The following is a 17,854-nucleotide window of genomic DNA, read 5'->3' as shown; positions in this document are numbered from 1 at the left end:
TTCAGTTCCTTTCCTCTTTGTAGCCTATCATTCCCAATCTAACTTCTTTAAGGATTCACAGCCTGTAACTAGACATTTCCTAAGATTAAAAACTGAAATCCTGGAAGTACAGATTCTCTATATCCTCAAGCCCTGTCCATTCTTTCTTTCAGCTTTTTAAAAAACTTTTTGTTTCAAGATATAGCTGATTCACAGTGTTGTGACAGGTTCAGATGAAGAGTGAAGGGACCTAACCATACATGTACATGTACCCATTCTCCCCCTAAATCCCCTTCCATCCAGGCTGCCACATCCATTCTTTCCTTAATATGTGCCCTGCTTCTTTCTTCCCATTCCTTTTGCCATACCCTAGAAGCCCTTACTACCAGAATTAGGCTCACACACAGCCTCCTGTTAGCCTATATACCAGTCTTCCCTCTCTCAAATCTTTCCCACACACTTACCCACCCCCCACCCCCACCAACGCCTCTCAAAAGCCTAAAAGGACTCTTGATATCAAACTGCATCAGGTCTAAACTCATCTGTTTATTTTCTAGGCCCTTTTCAATCTATCCCAATTTGCTTATTAGACTTAATGTCCCATTATTCTATATATGCTTTCCATTTACTGCTCATAAACATGTACTGCTTATTTCAGCTCATGGGTCAGATTCATCTCAGTGTTCCCAGAACATGCTATAAGAAGGCAGGAAAGGGGATCACTAAATGTGAATTGAAGGACTCAATAGTTGGCATTTGGATACCTTTCAGTGTCCTCCCTTTTTGTATTTTATATTTAAATCCCACGAATCCTTCAAGTTTCACACTCTGTTGAAGACTTCCCCAGTTTCTTCAGTTCTTATATCTCTATTTTTGGAGGAAAAAAAAATCAAAAGACAGGAAGGAAGGAAGGGAAAAAGGGAAGGATGGAGGAAGAAAAATCCCCCAACAACAAGAATAGGCTTTAGGAGTTGCAAAAGCAAAAGGAAGAGGAGGAAAAGTTTACAGTCTGATAGTTCTCGCTCTGAAGTTTTTAAGGAACAGCTCAGTCATGCAATATTTATTGGCTCTCTATAGTGCCGCATCACCGGTGTCACTCTGTTCAGGACACACATACTGGCAGTATTGCTTGCTAAGTGTTTCAGATGCATTCTTTCTGCCTCCCACATGTTAGTTCAAGAGTCATTTCTTCCTGCTTCCCTGATCCCCCATACTGAACTAACTGCTTCCCCTCCACGCTCCTATGACAATCTGTGTTTATCTCTAACTCAGTATCTTACATTGAAAGTGCCTGTTTGTGAGTCTGACTCACCTTTAGACTGTGAGCTTCATGACAGAAGGTCCAGGCTTATTTGTCTTTGCATTCTCTATGTCTTTTATAGGTATGTGTAGATCCTGTACAAGATAAAACACAAATGCCATCTGAAGTAACTAAGCTGTAAGTGTTGGAGAGTGAGGACCATGTATTATACTTCTTAGCTTTATATTCTGAATAACCAGTTCAGTGCTTATGTGTTCAGAAAAAGCTTGTTAACACTAACTGTTCTGCTCTCTATTCCTCTCATTGTTCACACAGAACACTATCCTTGCTCATCAAATCCTAATAACTGAGCATTTAGTAAGTACTCAGTACACTCTTATTCACGGAAATTGATGCTGATTGTTACTGTGAGAGAGAAATAATAAACAAAGTCATTAATTATACTTCTATTTAGAAACTCAATTGCAGACTCTAATTATTTAAATAAATTCTGCCTCTTTTTCATACTTTTAGGGGATAGGCCAAATAAAATTAGATTTGAATCTTGGCTCTGCAAATGCACTGGCTATTTGATCTTTGTTCGGGCCTTTGAGGGCCTTAAATTAAAAATGGGAATAACTTACCTATTCTGTAGGATCACATGAGGATTGAATGTGATAATATATACAAGATGTCCTAGCACCATAAGGCACATAACAAGCATCAGCCAAAGTCAGCTCTTGCTTCTTGATCCTGTCCCTCCTCAAGAGGGCAAGAGGTATAGCACAAGAAACTGTATTCAATATCTTATAATAAATCATAGTGGAAAAGAAAAAACACAAATAACAAATGTTAATGAGTACATAAAGTAAGAGAACCCTTGTAAACTGTTGGCGAGAATGTAAATTGTTATAGCCACTGTGGAAAACATTATGGAGATCTCTCAAAAAACTAAAAACAGAACTACTATATGACTTAGCAATTCCACCCCTGTGTATATATCTGAAAAAAAACACAACAACAACCTAGTTTGAAAAGATACATGCACCCCAGTGTAGCATTATGTAAAACTGCCAAGATAAGGAAGCAACCTAAGCATATATCAGCAACAGATGAATGGATAAGGAAGATGTGGTGTATATACATACACAAATGGAATACTACTCAGCCACATAAGAATTAAATTTTGTCATTTGCAACAACATGGATGGATTTGGAGGGTATTCTGTTAAGTGAATTAAGTCAGATAAAGAAAGACAAACAAATACTGCATAATATCATTTATATGTGGAATCTAAAAAATAATAAATTAGTGAACATTACAAAAAAGAAACTGACACACAGAGAACAAACTAGTGGTTTTCGTAGGAAGGGGGAGGGATACTACAGGGGAGGGAGTACTATAGAGGTAAGAGATACAAACTGGATGAATCTCAAGCCTACTGTACAGACTGAAGTTAAGTCAGAAAGAAAAACAAATATCATATATTAATGCATATATATGGAATCTAGAAAGATGGTACTGAGGAAACTATCTGAAGGGCAGCAGTGGAGAGACCCACATACAGAACAGCTTTGTGGACATAGTGAGAGAAGGAGAGGGTGGGATGAATTGGGAGAGAAACATTAAAACATGTACATTGCCACATGTAAAACAGATAGCAAGCGGGAATTTGCTGTATGATGCAGAGTTCAAACTGGGTGATCTGTGACAACCTAGAGGGGTAGGGTGGGGTGGGAAGTGGGAGGGAAATTCAAGAGGGAGGGGACACATGTATACCTATGACTGATTCATGCTGATGTATGGCAGAAACCAACACAATACTGTAAAGCAATTACCCTCCAATTAAAAACAAATGAATAAAAATAATAAAGCATTCAAGTAAGTGGGAAAAAATAAGTAAGCTGTAAGGATATACTGTACAACATATGGAATATAGCCAATATTTTCTAATAACTATAAAAAAAAAAGGCAAGAGGGTCATTTGAGTCACCTCTTTCCACATAGTATCCAGTGGATTATATGGTATTATCTAGTTTAGCCCGAGGTTAAACTTCCTGTTCTCACAGTACCTGTTCCACAGGAGCTATTAGTCTATGTCTATATACATTTGAGTGTATAATATGTATGTACTTGGGAGTGTGTGTGTATGGAGGTCTAAATAGCTGTTGATATGTGTACATCTGTGTACAAGAGCCATAGGTTTCTAGCTATGCCCACATTTGATTTGAGAAACTTCAGAGGCTTAAATTAAAATTGTTGAATTGGGCACATTCTCCTTTCCTTATGCTGCTTTCATCTCCACCAACGTGATTTCCCCTGTTAAAAGTGAGAAGTACCAGGGATTAAGTTAGAGTGAGCAGATTCCACTACCAACATCTAAAAGCAGTTGGAGGAATGCTCACCCATATTATCCAGCTATAAAACTCACATATTGCTACAGCTCATGCATGCATGCTAAGTCACTTCAGCTGTGTCTGACTCTGTGACCCCACGGACTGTAGCCTGCCAGGCTCCTCTGTTCATGGGATTCTCCAGGCAAGAATACCAGGGTGCATTGTCATGCCTTCCTCCAGGGGATCTTCCCAACCCAGGGATCAACCCAAACCTGTGTCTCTTATGTCTCCTGCATTGGCAGGCGGGTTCTTTACTACTAGCACCACCTGGGAAGCCCTGCTACAGCTCAGTAATGGGAAAATGTTGAAGGGGTAATACCACTCTGCTTCAGTGGGACTGGATGAAGGTAGGAAGCAAAGGGATATTATCTCTAACCTCTCAATTTTGGGTGGAAATTGGGAAGTGGAAAATTTATAAGGCATACCAAGTAACCTTGGTGAGCAGTTCCAAACATCACATTCTGTTTGCAGCCTCTCTTATTCTAGTATGAGGTCTATGGTATTTCCGCCCCCTAAAATGCTGAAGCAAACTTCCATGCTAACAATTTCCACCCCTCTAGATAATTGTCAATTATCTCCATAATCATTAGGAAAGTCTGAAAATATTTTCCAAAACAAAGTTAATTTTAATTAACTTATATTTTTAAAAAATGTGCCAGAGAGTTCCAGCTGTGGCAATGACTGACTAACTAGGCTGTTATAGACAAACCTCTTGCTGAGAACAATTAGAAAATCTGGACAAATCATTACTTTTAAAACACCAATTTGAAGGCATTGAAAAGCTACCAAAGCAATGAGAATTTGCTGATCCAAGATCTGAAAGAAAAGAAAAGCCCAAAAAAGTGAGCCTGGTGTTTGGGGAAACTTTACCCTGCAGATAATTACTCTCTGAAAACAAAAGCAGCACTGAGAAGCTGAAAAGAGCTTTCAGCAATTTCCCAGTCATGAATGGCAAGAAAAAAATTATAGTATAGAACCGGAAAAGGAGGAAGGGCCCTGAAAACACCAAGGGTTCTAACTGGGACCAAGAAGCACTTCACACTTGGAATAGGATGAACTGGAAATAGACCAGTCCTCAGAAGGACTGAAACCCAGCTTTGAATTTCTTAGGCATTTATTAGATAAAGGTATTCATCCCTTAGGCCATCTGCTTGACAAAAAAAGGAAGTCTTCTCTGGAGGTAGAAAATAGATGGAACCTCAAGTTATCTCTAGACTTCAGCAGACTTTTGAAGAAAGTAACAAAGTGGGTCTAAGATTCATATGGAAATTCAAAGGATCTAGGACCTAGAACAACCAAGACAATTTGAAAGAGAATAACAAAGTTAGAGTATTTATGTAAATTCCTGAGTTCTAGATTTACCATAAAGTTACATCAGACTTACTTTTATTGTATTCTAGATTGATTAATAACCAGAATTGAGTCCACAAACAGACCCAGACTTATACAGTCAATGGATTATTAACCAAGTAAGATCACTGAGGAAAGGAAAATCAAATTATGCTGAAACTGGACAGATCTGTGGAATAATTCTAATCCCTACTGCACTCCATACACAAAAATTAAAGATGGATCACAAACTTAAATGTAAAAGCTAGAACCATAAAGCTTCTAGAAGAAAATCTTTGCAACCATGGAATAGGCAAAGCTTTTTTAGGCATAACATAAAATATACTAACCATTAAAGTAAAAAGTGAAATATTGGACTTCAAGAAAATTAAAATATTTTCCCATCAAAAGGAAGCATTTTGAAAATTTGAAGATGATGCTGTGAAAGTGCTACACTCAATATGCCAGCAAATTTGGAAAACTCAGCAGTGGCCACAGGACTGGAAAAGGTCAGTTTTCATTCCAATCTCAAAGAAAGACAATGCCAAAGAATGCTCAAACTACCACACAGTTGCACTCATCTCACACGCTAGTAAAGTAATGCTCAAAGTTCTCCAAGCCAGGCTTCAACAATATGTGAGCTGTGAACTTCCAGATGTTCAAGCTGGTTTTAGAAAAGGCAGAGGAACCAGGGATCAAATTGCCAACATCCGCTGGATCATGGAAAAAACAAGAGAGTTCCAGAAAAACATCTATTTCTGCTTTATTGACTATGTCAAAGCCTTTGACTGCATGGATCACAATAAACTGTGAAAAATTCTGAAAGAGATGGGAATACTAGACCACCTGACCTGCCTCTTGAGAAATCTGTATGCAGGTCAGGAAGCAACAGTTAGAACTGGACATGGACCAACAGACTGGTTCCAAATAGGAAAAGGAGTACGTCAAGGCTGTATATTGTCACCCTGCTTATTTACCTTATATGCAGAGCACATCACGAGAAACGCTGGGCTGGAAATATTCAGAAAACCAAGATCATGGCATCTGGTCCCATCACTTCATGGCAAATAGATGGGGAAACAGTGGAAACAATGCTGACTTTATTTTGGGCAGCTCCAAAATCACTGCAGATGGTGACTGCAGCCATGAAATTAGAAGACGCTTACTCCGTACTCCTTACTCTTGGAAGGAAAGTTATGACCAACCTAGACAGCATATTAAAAAGCTGAGACATTACTTTGCTAACAAAGGTCTGTCTAGTCAAGGCTATGATTTTTCCAGTGGTCATGTATGGATGTGAGAGTTGGACTGTGAAGAAGGCTGAGCGCTGAAGAATAGATGTTTTTGAACTGCAGTGTTGGAGAAGATTCTTGAGAGTCCCTTGGACTGCAAGGAGATCAAACCAGTCAATCTTAAAGGAGATCAGTCCTGAGTGTTCATTGGAAGGACTGATGTTGAAGCTGAAACTCCAATACTTTGGCCACCTGATGCGAAAAAAACTGACTCATTGGAAAAGACCCTGATGCTGGGAAAGATTGAAGGTGGGAGGAGAAGGGGACGACAGAGGATGAGATGGTTGGATAGCATCAGTGACTCAATGGACATGAGTTTGGGTAAACTCCAGGAGTTGGTGATGGACAGGCAGGCCTGGCGTGCTGTAGTCCATGGGGCAGCAAAGAGTCGGACGTGACTGAGTGACCGAAGTGAACTGAACTGAACTGAAAGGAAGCAAGGATATACAATGGGGGGAAAGAGAGCTTCTACAATAAATGATATTGGAAAACAAGACAGTTGTATGCAAATAAATCAAACTGGATCATTTTCTTATACCATATACAAAAATAAACTCAAAATGGATTAAAGACTTATCTGAAACCACAAAATTCCTAAAAGAAAACAGAGATGATGAACTCTTTGACACTGAACTTAGTAAGATTTTTTTTTGGATCTGCCTCCTCAGGCAAGGGGGATTCCCTGGTGGCTCAGATGGTAAAAAAATCTGCCTGCTAATGTGGGAAACCCAGGTTTGTTCTCTGGGTCGGGAAGATTCCCCTAGAGAAGGGAATGGCTACTCAGTCCAGTATTCTTGCCTGGAGAATTCCATGGACAGGGGAGCCTGGTGGGCTACAGTCCATGAGGTTGAAGAAGAGTTGGACAGGACTGAATGACTAACACTTTCACTTTCCTCAGGCAAGGAAAACAAAAGCAAAAATAAACAAATCGGACTACATCAAACTGAAAAGACTTCTCCTTTGTACAGCAAAGGAAACTATCAACAAAGCAAAAAAGGCAGCCTAGTAAATGGGATAAGATATTAGCAAACAGTATATCTGATAAGGGGTTAATATTCAAAGTATACAAAGAACTCAAACCACACAATATCAAAAAATCCAAACAACCCAATTATTAAAAAAAAAAAATCAGAAGACCTGGGTCCTCAGAGGACCCTAATGGTCCAGTGGTTAAGAATTCAACTTCCAATGGGGGATATGGGTTCAATCCCTGGTTGAGGAACTAAGATCCCACATGCCACTGGGCAACTAAGCCCATGCATTGCAACTGCTGAACCTGTGCACTCTAGGGCCCATGCTCTGTAACAAGAGAAGGCTGCACACTGCATCCAGAGAAGTCCCTGTGAGGTGCAACTGGAGAAAGTTCATGCACCAAAACAAAGACTCAGCTCAGCCAAAATAAAAATATACACAAGTAAAATAAAATAAAAAATGGTTAGAGGACCTGAGTAGACACTTTTCCAAGAAAGATATACAGATGGCCAACAGATACAGGAAAAGATGCTCAAAATCACTAATCATCAAGGAAATGGAAATCAAAACCATAATGAGATATACCTCACGCCTGTCAGAATCACTGCCATCCAAAAGACAGCAAATAATGATTGGTAAGGATATGAGAAAAGAGAACCTTAGTGCACTGCTAAGTGGGAATATAAATTGGTACAGTCACTATGGAAAACAGTATCAAGGTCCTTCAAAAAATTAAAAATAGAACTACCATATGATCTAGCAATTCCACTTCTGGGTGAAAAACAAAAGAAAACAAAACCACTAAAAAAAAAAAACCCACTAATTCAAAATGTATATGAACAATGCATATTTATTGAACAATAATATTCACTGTAGCATTATTTACAACAGCCAAGATATAGAAGCAATCTAAATATTCATTGATTTATGAATGGATAAAGACCATATCGTATATGTACACAATGGAATATCACTCAGCTATAAACAAGAATGAAATCTTGCCATCTGCCACAACAGGGAGGGTATTATGCTAAGTAAAATAAGTCAGACAAAAAAAGACAAACACCATATATTTTCACTTACACGTGAAATAAAAAGAACAAAACAAGGGCTTCCCTGGTGACTTAGTGGTAAAGAATCTGCCTGCTAATGCAGGAGACAAGGGTTCAATTCCTGGTCTAGGAAGATCCCACATGCCATGGAGCAACTCAGCCTGTGTGCCACAACCATTGAGCCTGTGCTCTAGAGTTTGGCCTCTACAATGAGAGGAGCCACCGTGGGAGGGAGGTTTAAGAGGCAGGGAACAAATATATACATATGGCTGATTAAGGCTAATGTACGGCAGAAAGCAAAACAACATTGCAAAGCAATTATCCTCTAATTAAAAATAAATGAATTTTAAAAACCAAAACAACACCAACAAAAGAGAATACACTCCAGTGAGAAGCCTGTGCACCAAAACTAGAGAGTAGCTTCCCTTGCTGCAACTAGAGGCAAGCCCATGCAGCAACAAAGACCCAGCACAGCCAAAAATAAATAAAATTATATAAAAAATAAGAAAACAGAAACAGACATGGATACAGAGAACAAACTGGTTATTACCATGGGGAGAATGTTAGGGGGGTTGGTGAAATAGATGAAAGAGATTAAGAGGCACTAACTTCCAGTTATAAAATAAATAAACCCTAATATATAAATAATATGGGCTTCCCAGTAATATGACACTAGTGGTAAGGAAGCTGCCTGCCAGTGCAGGAGACATAAGAGACTTGGGTTCAATCCCTGGGTCAGGCAGATTCCCTGGAGGAGGGCATGGCAACCCACTCCAGTATTCTTGCCTTGAGAATCCCATGGACAGAGGAGCCTGGCAGGCTACAGTCCACAGGGTTGCAAAGATTTGGACACAGCTGAAGCAACTTAGCATGCATGCATGAAAGATGTAATATACAACATAAGAAATATAATCAATAATACTATAATAACTTTGTATGGTGACAGATGGTTATTAGACCTATCACAGTGATCATTTTGTAATGTATTTATATGTCAGATCACTGTGCTGTCAAATCATTATGTCAGCTATACTTCAATAAATAAAATCTATGTGGAAATGCAGAGCAGAAGTTCAAGAATAGTCAAGATAATCTTGTGGAAGACCAGAAATATGAAAAACTTATTCTATTATGTATTAAGTTCATTATAGTAGCTACAGTATTTGAAACAGCATGGAACTGGCACAAAGACAAATTTTAATAGATAAATTTTAAAAATGGACATTCCAGGACCAGATTAACCAGACTCATATAGAAAATTGTCTAACTATAAAAGGAATTAATAGTCTTTTCAGTACACAATACTGGGTCAACTGGCTATCCATATGAAGAGAAACAGGAAATATGACCTTACAGCATACCCTAAAATATGACCTTACAGCATACCCTAAAATCAGGTGGATGATGTTTTCAGATTACATTACAACTATCTATATTTAATAAAATAATTAAAAGTAAATAAAATTTAAAATTCAATACATCAGAAATACTGGCCACATTTCAAGTGCTCAATACCTGCATCATATGGGCTGTCATATTGTACAGCATAGCTGGAGAATAGTTCTATCATTGCAGAAAGTTCTATTGAACAGCACTATTCAAAAAAATATTATAGGAGAATATTTTCATGATTTTAGGCAGGAAAAAAACTTTTTAACAGAATTTTTTAAAAAGATGCTAACCATGAAACAAAATCTTGAATAATTTAATCAACTTAAGATTAAATTAGGAACTCCTTTTCAACAAATAACACTATAAAGACAGTGATAGTCCAAGCCACAGGATGGAATAAGAGCCAGGCCTAGGTTGAGGCAAGTTGAAGCATCAGGTGAAGGTCTAGTAAAGCGTTAAGCTTGGACACAAATTTTTAAGGGGGCATCAAAAAAAAAGACAAAACAAAACAGAAAACCCTCAGTAATCAAAACAAGATATTTGCAGTATTTTAAAAAATCAAAATTAGTTTTTTAAAATCCATGATGAATAAAATGTTATAATTTAAAATCAAGATAGGTATCTACTGATTTTCCCTTTGTCTCAGGGTCTTAGACAACATTTGGGAAATGATATTTGTAACTTGTACACAACCAATGTCTACAGTTAAAGAACATAGACCAATAAAAATGTCAGACAACCCAACAGAATAGGTTCAAGATATGAAAGCTATTTCACAAAACAGGATATCCAAATGGCCAGTGAATGATTAAAGGTGCTCAACTTCATTAGTATCAAGGAAATATAAATTAAAATAGAAAGGCATTCCACTATTCTCTCACCAAAACAGTTAAATACAAAAGACAGACAATACCAAGTATTGATGAATACTGAAAGTAAAAGTGCTAGTCATTCAGTAGTGTCTGAATCTGGGACACCGTGGACTGTAGCCTGCCAGGCTCCTCTGTCCATGTGATTCTCCAGGCAAGAATAATGGAGTGGGTTGTCATTTCTTACTCCAGGTAATCTTCCTGACCCAAGGATCAAACCTGGGTCTCCCGCATTAGCAGGCACATTTTTACCGTCTGAGCCATGAGGATGTAAAAAAACCCCAGAAACCTCAGACATGGCTGGTAGAAGTGTAAAATAATACAACTAATCTGGAAAACTGGCAGTATCTGTTAAAGCAGAACTCACATGTCTTACAATTCAGCACTTCCATTTCTAGATATACCCAATAGAATTGCATTCATATGTTCAGCAAAAAACTGTTCACAAATGTTCCTAATAGAACTGTTCATAATAGGCCCCAACTAGAAACAATCCAAATGCCCATCAATAAGGCAATTAATAAATAAATTGTGGTATGTTAACTCATAAAATACCATACAGCAATGCAAATAAAATATTACTACATGCAGAAATTCCCTGGAGGTGCAGTGGTTAGGACTCTATCCTTCCAATGCAGGAGCCATAGGGTTGGATCCCTGATTGGGGAACTAAGATCCCACAAGCTGAGTGGTGCAGTCAAAAAACAAAATCCCAAATATTACTATATGCAATAACATAACTAAATCATACAAAGCAAAAGAAGTCATGCATCAAAGTACATACCGCCCCCCTCACCCCCATTACCACCACCACCCCTGCCCACCACCACCAACAGGCAAAACTTAAATATGGTGTTAGAAGTCAGGTTAGTGGTTACCCTTGGGAATAAAGAAACTTAAAGAGGGAATGAGGGGGTTCTGGGTACTGGTAATGTTCTGTTTCTAGATCTAGGTTCAGTTTTCCTGGGTATGTTCATGTAGTGAAAATTCATCAAGCTGTAGACATTTTTGTTTAATAGAAACAGACAAACATCAAATAAAAATTTTAAGTATTATATGGCAAAACCAATACAATATTGTAAAGTAATTAACCTTTACAATAATACAAAAAATTAATAAATTAAAAAATAATTTAAAACAAAAAAAATAAAGTATTGTGGTCTGTGTCCAGATCATTCAGCATCCCAGGGAAGAAAGAGATCAAGATTTTAAAAATTAAACAATCAAGTGAAAAAGGTAGCTGTCACAACTTTCTCTCTTTGACCTGGCTCTCTGTCACCCAGCAAAGGCTGGTACTTTGAGCTGTCGTCTTATTCACAAGTAGGAGAGGCTAGGCTTTGTCTTCTCCTTTGATGCACAGGAAGATGGCAGCCCTGAGCAAGTCAAAGAGATTAAAGCCCCACAGATTATTAAAAGTAGATGCAGGATTAGAAACTGATCTCCTAATTCCTGCTCCTGATCTTTGTGCACCAGGGCCTGTTGCTCCTGAGAATCAGGCCACTTGACCACCCTGAAGCTCCAATCAGTGTAACTTCACTAGGGTCTAGTGATTTTTTTCTCTGTGTCCCTAACTTAGAGTGGTGCTATGGATGGGGATGACATCACTTCTCTGGAAGGGAATGTCAAAGGGTGCAACTATAGGACATAAGGAGGCAATTTTAAAGAACTACTTTTATCCCTTCTGAAAGTCCAATCACTGACTGTATTGAATGAGGGCTGATGACACTTGAGAGAGGACCAAACCAAGGAAAGAGTAAAACATATACTTGATGGGATCCAGTCAGAAAGGACTATTTCTAAACAAATGAAAAGAGTCACACTTTTCAGCCTTTAATCTTTTCAATAAGATTTAAATTGTGGTTTAGAATGTTTTTAATTTAGTACTTTTGTTCCAAGCTGATTCTTCTTAAAAACACCTGAATATAAAGAATCTGTAAGCACAGGTTTGGGGAACAGATGGAGACAGAACTGGTGGTTGTCTAGCAGGCAATTTATGGCTGTGTCCTAATTTGGTGGGGGCTATTAGAAGGACTTATAGAACTCTCCCCCACTGCAACACCCCCCATTCTTCTTCTTTTTCCTCAAGAGAGCTGCCCTGTCGGCAAAATGCAGACCTCTTGGGGCTCTAGGGACTACTTTGGCCCCCAGACCCAGCTGCACAGGTATTTAAATTGGATACAGACTTTAGCTTTACAGTTCTTTCCAATTTCCTCACCAAAACGTGACTAAATCTTCCCTACCCAACTAAAGTCAGTTTTCTCTCAAGCCACAGTCTATCTCTTTGTGTACATTTTCCCTGAGCCATATTCTTTCTTATCTCAATAAAAGATATGGCACTCTGCTACCATCCACCTTCCTCCCAACCCCAACACACACATTGACATGCGATCATTTTGATTTCTATTTTCTGTTTTGCTTCTGTAAGAACTCTTCTCTCTTTTTGACTAGCATCCTGGCTCTTTCATCGAACTCTGAACACTAGGCTCCTTTGCTTTCCCATGCTGGACTGTAACTGCATCTTTGCTGGAATGCTTACCCATATGCAGAAGCGCTTGGAAGAGAAAAGCATTTGCGGTGTAACAGAAAGATGGCAAGTTTCATGTTATTTTAACTTTTGAGATGCCTTCAGACTGTCCTGAAGAACCAGAAACAGCCCTTTTCCCAGACTGTATTTCAACCCCGAGCCACTTACACAAAACGGGTTTACCGTACTCGACAGTAAAACTGCCAATTAAAAACAATTGTCTCAAATTGAGTTATACACTTCCTTATATCCTTGAATACGCACAGGACTCCAAAGCAATTGAATCCTGTATGTGGTTTCCTAGACCCACAGATCTGTTTTTCAAAGCCTCAACCTGACAGAGACTGAAACCAAACACTTCAACCTACAATTTACTTCTTTTGAGGTAAAGATTGGTCTCCTTTCTACATCTGTCTAACAGGATATTTGAGAGACCAAATCAAAAGGCTATAATGGGCCCCCCGCAATTCCTTGTAATTGCCTTTGAGTGGGGCTTTCCTGCTGAGAGTTGTGCCCAAAATGAAGCCATCAGTGTTAGTGTCCTGATCCTTAATGAGATCCCTGTGGCTTAAGCAGAGAAAATGCATGCACATGCCCTACCTTCAACATGAGAATCTTTTCCTTTATTTTCAGAGGAGGTTGACCAAATGAACCACTGTAACTTCAAGCTTTCAGGGTATGGTTCCATTTCTTCCTGGATTTGTTCTTTATATTATCCGTGTTGTCGGTTCACTGCAACATGGCTGCTCCCTCCCGGAATGTTCTTCTCCTACACGTATCTCAATAGAGCGCCACACTTTGATACAGGGAAGGGCACAAACCTGTAGCCTTCTCTTCTCTGGTACTATCTCAGCTACCTGTACACAAAGCATGGGCAGTGGCCAACTGCTTTTACAAAAATTTAGGTGCTCAAATATAGGAAGATTCTGCACCCAAGTAAGAAACTGTAATTAGGAAACTCCAATCAGTGGAATGTACCAGGAAAAAAAAAATCATCTAGGCGCCAAGGGCTTGGTATATTTTTTTACTACAGAAGAAACAAAAAAGTAGAAGGAAATGAGGAGGAAGAAAGGGAAAGGAAAGAAAAAGAAGAGGAAGGAAAGGAGAAGAAATTGAGCGCATAGATATCCTATTAAGCACAGTTATGGCTCTGTACCGAAACACTCGTTGACAAAGAAAAAGAAATTTCTTCTTCCCACACTGGGCTCACCACTCACTCTACAGGGCCCTGTCCCGGGGATTGTCAGTAGCAGCTGTCTGTGGTCAGTAACAGATAATTCCAGATCAAAAGAAGGGTTCTGAAATCAAGATTTCTTTTTTTAGATGAATGGTTCTCCAAGTGGAATCCGGGGATCTATAGTGGGTCTGCAGAGAGTCTTCCAACCGTTCTGTGGGCTGGGTCAAAATGCAAGGCACAGAAGCGTGTTGATTTTTTTCCCCCTTTTAAAACATATTTTCTGCTGTGGATTTCAATCAAAACTTAAAAGCATCAAAACAAATATGTTTAAAGGGATCTACAAATAATCACAGGGATTCAGCAAACACACCTGCGAAGTGGTTTTTTGTTTGTTTGTTTGCTGGCTTGTTCAATCTAGTAAATGGGTGAGACTTTTGTCTAGCTCAAGTCGTCTAAAGACTAAAAATTTTGAAACTCACCAGTCCAGATGAAAAGACGAAAATTGCAACGCACATCTCTGTGAGGGGAAGAAAGTCAAGTCCTTTCTCCCCTGAGTTTCCCATTTCCCGGCGTCACTTACTTCCTGGCCCTCTCTCTGTACTGCTTTCTAGCTCAATGCCCACAGCTTTGAAGCTGGAATCAGCCACTGCCAAGAAGAACCCTTCTCTGCAGCTATGGCTGTCGTTACTCGGGTTTCTCTTCCAGGGAGCAGGAGCTCAGGTATGGGGTGAAGGAGATGTCAACTGCAGCTGCAGCTTGAGAAGATCTGCTTTTCCTCATCCCAGCCCCACAGCAAGAGTTAACCCCAGCAAAGCCTGGACTGCTGGAGAGTTTTGTGAGTTATCTCATGACCCAATTGTTAACCCATATAGCACAACAAAGCTGTCAGGCCATGGAGGCTGCTCAGATGCCATGAGATAAAATTCAGTCCTTACACCTACATCTGCCTTTCCCTCTCTGATGGAGTTATGTGTCCATTCAGCTGTCAGCTGAACAAATTTGCAACATCATAGTTTCAAAGCAGAGGGGCTGCCTATACAGTAAACAGTGTAAACAGTGCGGGAGTTTACAGAGTGAACTGTGGAAGCAGTAAATTATAATGGACTTGGAGGCCTGTAATTGGATTTTGCTGAAGTATTTGCAGCACCATTTACCTTTCAGTAAATGTCACATGTACAAAGTGCTCTCAGATAACTCAGATGCTACCCTTAATTACTTAGCTGCTGTTAGCACTCTTTTGGCACAGACCCACTCAAGAATAAAGGAAGCAATGTTCTTCTCATCTTGCTTGATAAGGGGAAAACAACTTGTTAGCTCTTTGAATATGATTGAAAAAAAAAGAAAGAAAGAGGAAAGAAATCAATCTCAATATCTGAATGGAATTTATCACATACCTCTCAGGGACCCCCTGGTTCTTAAATGTTTCAGCTAAAGATTCCCTCTTCCAACTTCTGCAGAAGCTCAATGACTCAGCCTGTCAGAGCATGGATACTTTGTTGCCAGTTCATGCAAGTTGGCTTAAATAGGTTGTCAAGATGCTGTAGCTGTGACCAAACCTCTGGCAGGGGGAGGCGGGGCAGCACATGCCACGTAAGCACACTTGCATGTATCACGTGTTTCTGTGAGTATACCCAGTGGGAAGGGTATTTGCCACATAGGAGAAACTGGAGGTTGTCTGTTGTGTTACATGGTATCCCAGACTTAGAATCTGCCTCCTGCAGGAATAGTCCACAAATTTGCTCATGTCTTGAGATCTACATTTGATTCCTACATGGCTCATGTCTCTGGATTCCTTGGGTATCCAGAAAGGGATCAGGGTATCAGAAGACTTGGTTTCTGCTCTGACTAACACTTATAAGCTTTACAATTTTATTTTATTTATTTTTTTAAGGGACTGGTCAGTATTAAAAATAGATACCAACTTTTATTAATACATTTTGAGTTTTTCATGTTATGTTTTAGTAAAAAAAAAATGGCTGGTTGATTTCACAAATTTCATTTTACCTAGAAATTTTAACATCTAGCCTGGAAAATCTTTAATCAGAACCATTAACGTGGGCAAATTGTATCACTTGGAATTTCACCATCTGGCTTTGCACATTTCTGCTTGGTGATAAAGAATAGACTTGGAAGAAAAGCTATGACAAACCTAGACAGTGGATGAGGTGGTTGGATGGCATCACCGATCCAATGGACATGAGCTTGAACAAACTCCGGGAGATAGCGAAGGACAGGGAAGCCCGGTGTGCTGCAGTCCATGGGGTTGAAAAGAGCTAGACACAACCGAGCAGCTGAATAGCAACAACAACAACAGCAACTTCAGCATGTACTGGGTTCAGTTCAGTTCAGTCGCTCACTTGTGTCCGACTCTGCGACCCCATGAACCGCAGCAAGCTTTACAATTTTAAACTAATGTATCTGCCTTTTCTGAGCTTCAGTGTATCGGTCCCGTGGGTAAATCATATCCTCAATGGGGATACTGGGGCATGAGCTGAGACAATGGTACGCAAAGTGCCTGGTAGTGTTGCATGCATATGAACTGTGCATGAATCTGGGGGAGCATATGGTGGCAAAGGATAATTCAGCCTTGAAAGAGGAAGACCCCATAATTATAAGAGGGGCCCAGGGAAGGGGTTCAATGATTGTGAATACCCTGTCTTACTATAACTTTTAGAAGGTGTTTGTTCTTAAGGTGAAATGATGAAAAAGGCACTGAACTGCTAGTTAGGAAATTCGTGTTCTAGTCTTGACTCTGGTGACAAGAGAGCTAGTGTGGGCAGGTCAATTAATCTCTTCATGTTTGTTTCCTACATAATAGTGATATTCATACTCTCTCTTTCCTAAGTGTAGTATTATTGTGATGCTTGAATAAGAGAGGGTCTATATAAACATATATATATATGTATGTCTGCCTACAATACGGGAGACCCAGGTTCAGTCCCTGGGTCGGGAAGATCTCCTGGAGAAGGAAATAGCAACCCCCTCCAGTATTCTTGCCTGGAAAATCCCATGGACGGAGAAACCTGGTAGGCTACGGTCCGGGGGGTTGCAAGAGAGTCAGACGTGACTTAGTGACTAAACAATGACAACATTAAAATATAATTTATTTTGGTCAAAAACTTCCTGCCTTCAATCTTTCCCAACATCAGGGTCTTTTCCAATGACTTAAGCATATAGTGGAATGAGTCTGGGAGGCAGGAATAGGATCATCCTTGCAGCTTTGGGAAGCTTAAGACAAAAATCCTACCCTCAAATCCCTGATCATACAACCTTATCAACACTTACCTTCAACAGTGGTCAAGAAGGAGAACCATCCTCTCTATCAAACTTTTCATTTCCCTTTCTCTCCAAGAAAATACCTGCAGAAAAAAGTTAGGAAAACTCAGTTTACTTGTTCTGTCTTCCTGTTTGCTTTTTCTTCCATGACCCAGCATACTGCAGACCCGCCCTGGGTGAACAGATTATGGGACAGGCTTGTGGCACAGGCACTCAACTCTGAAACACTGAGGCTCTACCTCTTTCTTATAGTAAAGGGCTGCCTGGAATGTTCCTCCCATTTATGGATCAGCTTGGGCCCTAAAGCAAAGGCAGCTGCCCCAGACTCTTCTGCATGGACATAGAGACTTATGGA

General features: G+C 39.6%; 1 protein-coding gene across 1 annotated transcript in view; it reads right to left on the bottom strand.

Moving 5' to 3' along the window:
- Positions 1-17,582, bottom strand: part of ASIP (agouti signaling protein) — a 77,261-nt gene extending 59,679 nt beyond the window's left edge. Inside the window, exon 1 of the mRNA XM_069548367.1 lies at positions 17,509-17,582. The gene's annotated coding sequence lies outside the window, so the exon portion shown is untranslated. The remainder of the gene's footprint in view (positions 1-17,508) is intronic.
- Between the last annotated feature and the right edge of the window lie 272 nt (positions 17,583-17,854).

This window comes from Ovis canadensis, chromosome 13 (assembly GCF_042477335.2).
Source record: "Ovis canadensis isolate MfBH-ARS-UI-01 breed Bighorn chromosome 13, ARS-UI_OviCan_v2, whole genome shotgun sequence".
NCBI lineage: Eukaryota > Metazoa > Chordata > Mammalia > Artiodactyla > Bovidae > Ovis > Ovis canadensis.
Note: the sequence above shows the minus strand (reverse complement) of the source record. Positions and strands in the feature narration are given on the sequence as shown.